Source organism: Haliotis rubra, unplaced genomic scaffold (assembly GCF_003918875.1).
Source record: "Haliotis rubra isolate DU_JTF1 unplaced genomic scaffold, ASM391887v1 Scf2, whole genome shotgun sequence".
Lineage (NCBI taxonomy): Eukaryota > Metazoa > Mollusca > Gastropoda > Lepetellida > Haliotidae > Haliotis > Haliotis rubra.
Genome location: NW_025766002.1, coordinates 4728720 through 4735081, shown reverse-complemented (window position 1 = coordinate 4735081; position 6362 = coordinate 4728720). Strand labels below are relative to the sequence as shown.

The 6362-nt window shown below is 42.2% G+C and overlaps 1 long non-coding RNA gene across 1 annotated transcript; it reads left to right on the top strand.

Moving 5' to 3' along the window:
• The first annotated feature begins 308 nt into the window (after positions 1-308).
• On the top strand, positions 309-2634 carry LOC124275390. The gene is made up of 4 exons (XR_006898260.1): positions 309-443; positions 790-853; positions 1171-1397; positions 1922-2634. It is a non-coding gene; the product is annotated as an uncharacterized LOC124275390 (long non-coding RNA).
• The last annotated feature ends 3728 nt before the right edge of the window (positions 2635-6362 follow it).

Sequence of the window (6362 nt, the reverse complement as noted above, 5' to 3'; positions counted from 1 at the left end):
TACAGATACCACAACCTAATACAGTTTGTACAAGGACGTACAGATACCACAACCTAATACAGTTTGTACAAGGATGTACAGATACCACAACCTAATACAGTTTGTACAAGGACGTACAGATGTAGCAGTGACATTTCACTTTGTATTATATATTTTGTTTTATGTAAAATGTCAATAAAAAAAAATCATATAAAAACATTTCTTGGTGGTTTTATACAGTTTTGTGGCCAACAGTATTATTTGTGCTTGTCCTGCGTAGGCCAGGTTAATGAATATGCATTGCACGTGCATTTCATGTTTATGGGAATCTTTGTCATAACATGGATGATTTTGATTGGTTGATTGGATCGTCTGCTTCAACATGATTATACCTCGTGGTGTCTTGTGAGTTTCATTGCATTCTGAGAGCTGATAATGTGAGGTCGAGTCAGAGGAGTCACCAGGTTAGTTATATTTGGTTGTAGAATGGTTTCTAAAGTTTTAGGGTATAATATCTCACTAATGCATATAAAATAAAGTTCTAGACTAAAAACGTCTATTAATATTAAATAATGTTGGCAGTTTGGATATGTAAATATGTTGCGCTAATTCGTGATAGGCTGTAAAGTTTTTAATGCCTCAATTGGATTGCTATTCTACATATTTTCACAATGTTTCTTGCATGGGTGTCGTGCGTGTGGTCTGTGCGCGCTGTGGTGGTGACTGTTGAGAATATGATGTTCACTTCTGTGTGCTAGTGATGGGTGCATAGTGATTCATATTATCTTTGTTTTCACTTTATTGAATTAGCATCTACACACATGTCACGCATCGAGCAGATAGATGTCTAGGAGTAGCTTCGTCTTATAGACGGGTGAGCAAATATTGAATATAATGTAAACGTGTAAATATATCATTTTCCTCTGGAAAATGTAACCAATATGCTAAGTTCTTATTTGACACTCGGTATGGTCATATTTGTGAACTAACTGAAAAGGAAAAATATTTGTTACCAATGTATTTATTTCGTTCACTGTGATGCGCATATCGCTCAATGTGACCATGATTTATATGTGCTTCAGTTGTCTCCCTTTTCTTAATCAATTGTTACAAATGAGTCTGTGCTAATACCCTTGTGATAAAAAACCCAAAACATTGTGATATTAATATATATAAATGAAATGTTTACAGGGTATTCTTCTTCTACCTCTTCCTGTGATGTAAGGAATAAACAGATTCACACCCTACAGCAAGTCGTTGTTTCTCGGAGTTTAGCTGTTACACAGATACCACAACCTAATACAGTTTGTACAAGGACGTACAGATACCACAACCTAATACAGTTTGTACAAGGACGTACAGATACCACAACCTAATACAGTTTGTACAAGGACGTACAGATACCACAACCTAATGCAGTTTGTACAATGACGTACATAGATACCCGCAACTTTATGCATTTTGTAAAAGGAACGTAAGATTGTGTAAGGCTTATATTCAAGCTTCAAACGCCTCGCTGGTAATAACAATTGGCCCCCTGACTAAATTTACACAAACCATGTCAGGGCCACAGATAACAGGTGCATTATGCTTTAACTGTTGTGCTGCCCTGAACCAAGTGCATGACATCAGGGGTATTTATCAAGCATGAACGAAAAATAAGAACCGATGTTTCAAGAGGGGTATTTAAGATAAAAATACCAGACGCATGACAAGTTTTTTGTACATGTTTTGTAAACGTTTTATGTCAATATCAAAAGCAATACATGATCGCCCTTTCTGGCCCGTATACCAACGTGTACATTTCATTGCAAGACAATGCAACCGTTGTAGATTGCCTTCGTTTTGTCAAATTCTTTCGAAACGTCACGGCGTTAGATGCATGTATACAAGTCAAACCGGTGCTTATTTATACTAGCTTGTTGCTACACTGATTCTACAGATTGCTACACTGATCCTACAGATTGCAACACCGATTGCAACACCGATTGCAACACCGATTGCTACTCCGATTGCTACTCCGATTCTACCGATTGGTACTCCGATTCTACCGATTGGTACTCCGATCCTACCGATTGCTACTCCGATCCTACCGATTGCTACTCCGATCCTACCGATTGCTACTCCGATCCTACCGATTGCTACTCCGATCCTACCGATTGCTACTCCGATCCTACCGATTGCTACTCTGATCCTACCGATTGCTACAGAGGTACCCTATTCCGGGCCAGGATAGGTCCCTAGACAAACGCTGACCAATTGCGTAGATCGATTGTCATGCTGTTGATCACTGGATTGTCTGGTACAGACTCGATTATTTATAGACGGCTACCATCGTACACAACCAGTCAAGGTGTACATCAATTCTACTCTCTCCTACTTACTAATTACCATCTTAGTGTACATCAACTCATCTATTGTATAACGTTTTTAACTCATTTGGGATATTGTTTTAATCATTATCACTCTGCAAATCAACTTACTCTGCTCAAATCACTATAGCTATCCAATGTATATCAACGTTGTCTCACTATGCAGCTATGTATATATTCTCCATGTTACAACTCTTTGTATCACTTGCTTGATAACGGTCGACTATTCTACACTTAAGACCATTCTAGAGTTAAGGTCACAACACACGTCGCTCTCATTGCAATAAAGAAGTTGAATATCCATAGAACTTGGTTTTCCTACATTCTGCTTTTAAAAGAATGTTTTATCATGAACCGATTTGGAGTTAGACTGTGATTCATCGGTATCATTCTGACCCAAATAGACTGTTAGTAACGTGAAGTTATCAGTCCATTTTTACTGTACGTAATACTTTTAGATGTATGTATATATATAAGCATAATACATGTGTTGGCAAGTTGGGCGGTGGGGTAGCCTAATGGTTAAAGCGTTGGCTCGTCACGCCGAAGACCCGGGTTCGAATCCCCACATGGGCACAATGTGTGAAGCCCATTTCTGGTGTCCCCCGCCGTGATGTTGCTGGAATATTGCTAAAAGCGGCGTAAAACCAAACTCAGTCAGTCAGTCAGTTGGCAAGTTGATCCGGGCAGATTGACATAGGCCTGTTCACCAAGATGGCGTCAGGTTAAGAGCAGAGGCATTAACCTGCCGCCTTGGCATCGTGTGAGTCGGCAGCACATGCTAGGGATATTTTGTTGTTCTGGTCCTGGTTTATTGCATTCGCTGTCTAATTACTGCATTCACCATCTAATTAGCAGACACGTTGAATGAACGAGGATTATTAAACTTTCTCTCCCTGGCTTGCATATACTTCAACACAGTGTGACTTCGGAACGTTTATATGCTAACCGGTGTTTTAATCGAACGTCTGTGCAGGGTCCGTAATCTAAAATAAAAAAGTCACATCAGGTAAGATTATGTTACATGGTTTTCGGGGAATCCACCGACTTTCTCTCGTGTTGCAGCTTGGTATCACTGCACTCGTCTCAATTAGGGGCGGTGGGGTAGCCTAGGGGTTAAAGCGTCCGCTCGTCACGCCGAAGACACAGGTTCACTTCCCCACAAGGGTACAATGTGTGAAATCTATTTCTGGTGTCCCACGCCGTGATATTGCTGGAGTACTGCTTAAGCGGCGCAAAACCCTACTCACTCACTCTTAATTAGATTAATACCGCACCGTGAACGCCGTTGATTTAACATTTTAATACCCCCGAATAAAACTAATCAAGGAATATCAACATGTAAAGGAAATATCAGATGATATATACTGAGTCAAAAAAGAAACTTCACAAAATGTAATTTGAAAAATATTGAATACTTTTTCTCTGATGATACATCTATGTATCCGAAATGGGATCCCTATCTTTCAACTCTAGAAAAACGTTAGCAAAACCCACTCAAACCCATCCATTCGTCGTGCAAATGACGTTAGTGCCAAATCAGGTTTTGCACGTGCAGTCGATCACGTGATCTTCGCATCGAAGTTTTCTTCATATGCACGTGTTTGCATTGGCCTCAAGAATTGAAAAAACACTTTTAAACCACAGTTCTAACGGTACTTGAAATGCCACGATTGTCAAATGTGCAACGTGAACGTGCCGTTGGCAGTTTGCAAGCGGGAAGATCAGTTATTGACGTCGCAAGAGCAATGGGATGCAGCCGTCGTACTGTGTATGACTTGCGAGGTCGTCTACAACAAACTGGCACCACTTCTGATCGCCCAAGGTCGGGCCGTCCACGTGTGACGTCACGAGCAGAAGACCGTCATATCGTCCTACGTCACCTACGTGACAGATTTCTGCCGGCTACACGAACGAGGGCTGAGATGTTTAGAGGTCGACTGTCCTCACAGACCATTCGAAATCGGTTGCGGGCTGCCAATCTCCATTCTCGACGTCCATATGGTGGGCCAATATTGACGCCGTTTCATCAACGTCAACGTCTTCTGTGGGCCCAACGTCACCTCCGATGGACCCAGAGAGACTGGAATGGAGTCGTCTTTAGCGATGAATCCAGGTTTACCCTCAGGTTCGCGGACGGCAGGCATAGAGTCTGGAGATGACGTGAACGGTATGCCCAATGTTTTGGTCATCCGTGGAAACTCACAGCTGCTGCTTACCGCGACCAGGTGCTCACCCTTGAACTCCTTCCTTTCATGGCGGCTCATGGCCCAGGTCTACAGTTCCAGCATGATAATGCTCGGCCGCATACCGCAATGTTGACACGAAATTCCCTTCAAAACGCTGGAATCAACGTCATGGACTGGTCATCGAGGTCCCCTGACCTTAATCCAATAGAGCACGTTTGGAATGCACTTGGGAGAAGGCTTCGTGGTCTTAGGAACCAACCTCAGAATTTGAAGGAAACTTGGCGCTGCCTTGCAAGAGCAATGGCGCAGAATCCCCAACCACGTGTTCACAAGCATCAGGCAGTCGATGAGGAGACGGTGTTTGGCAGTGGTGAATGCGCGGGGCGGCCATACACGATATTGAACTGAGAAATTTCGCATTTTTATTCTTGTGACTTGACATTCTGTATACCCATGTTTTGGAACGGCGTTGTAGCCTAATGGAACTGATTATGGCACTATCAGTGTATCGAGTACATCACACAGATCTCAGCAATGAAATAATAACAATTTAACCATCTTACCATCTCTTGCTCTTTTATAGTGCCCTGAAGAAAGAATGTTAGGTTTCTTTTTTGACTCAGTATATACTTATGAAACGTATTGGAAAGGTACATTTGAAACATGACTTTCATTTTGAAACAATTTCATACGTTATCAAAATGTACAAAATCTGTACACCAGAGTCTTCGACGTCACAACATTACCCATGATAAAGCATATCCACTCCTGACCCTAATAATATTCAGGTCGTGTGGTGCATCTCATACGTATAAACCCATGCATTAAACCGTGTGTATTTTTACGATTTGTCCCCTGTGCAACTCCCTGTGTCAGGGCATGGAGGGGTATCGTGTTCTGTTGATATTTTTCTACTTCAATGAAGACATGCGATATATGACCTTGAAAGACAAGAGATGCACTTAGTGGTACGTAATCAGTACATTTGTTGGCGCCAGCATGTTCCTTCTGTAGTACTGTTCAGTGACCCTCCCATGGATAATATGCAGTTACATTCAGGCAGTCATAGCCCCGTACCATTACAGAACCTCTAAATCTGCTGCCTGTCATTGACGTTCGTATGGCTTTCGCTAGGACACCTTCAGACACGTCCAGGCCTACCCAGACCACCCGGAGAGAATCCCAAAACATTACATGAGATCATTCTAAAACTAGCCGATCGCCACCAGTGCCTGTCCAGACAGTGTAGATTTGGTTACGAAGGGTACAAAATGCCATCGCTGAGCATCCAGGATTATATACTCTCCAAAAAAAGAAACGCATCATGAAAATAGCAATTTCATGTAGCAATGAATTAAAACGTGATTCATTTTACAAAGGGTTTTGCTCTGTATATGAGTCCTATGGTGTTTATGTTTCGAAACATCACAACAAAACACACGATCCGTAAAATACCCGTATTTAACAGCATGATTTTCAATTTCGGCGTGTAGTGTCACAGAATACACAATTAACATGCAATGCACGTGAAAGTTGGGGATCAGATAGTCTCAATGATGGGTATAAAAGGTTGATCGCTGTCTGTCGATTATTCACTGTATTTGGAATATTGTTGGCGAACGCAAAATGCCACGTCTAAGTGAAGCCAACCGTCATATCGCCATTGGTTTGCTTGAAGCTGGCCAGTCTCAGTCAGCACCATTTCACGGCTCTGGGAGAGGTATCGTCGGCAGAATGCGGTAGCAGATGCCCCTCGTAGTGGGCGACCTCGAGCGACTACTGCGGCGCAGGATCGCTACATCCGGGTACATCACCTGCGTCA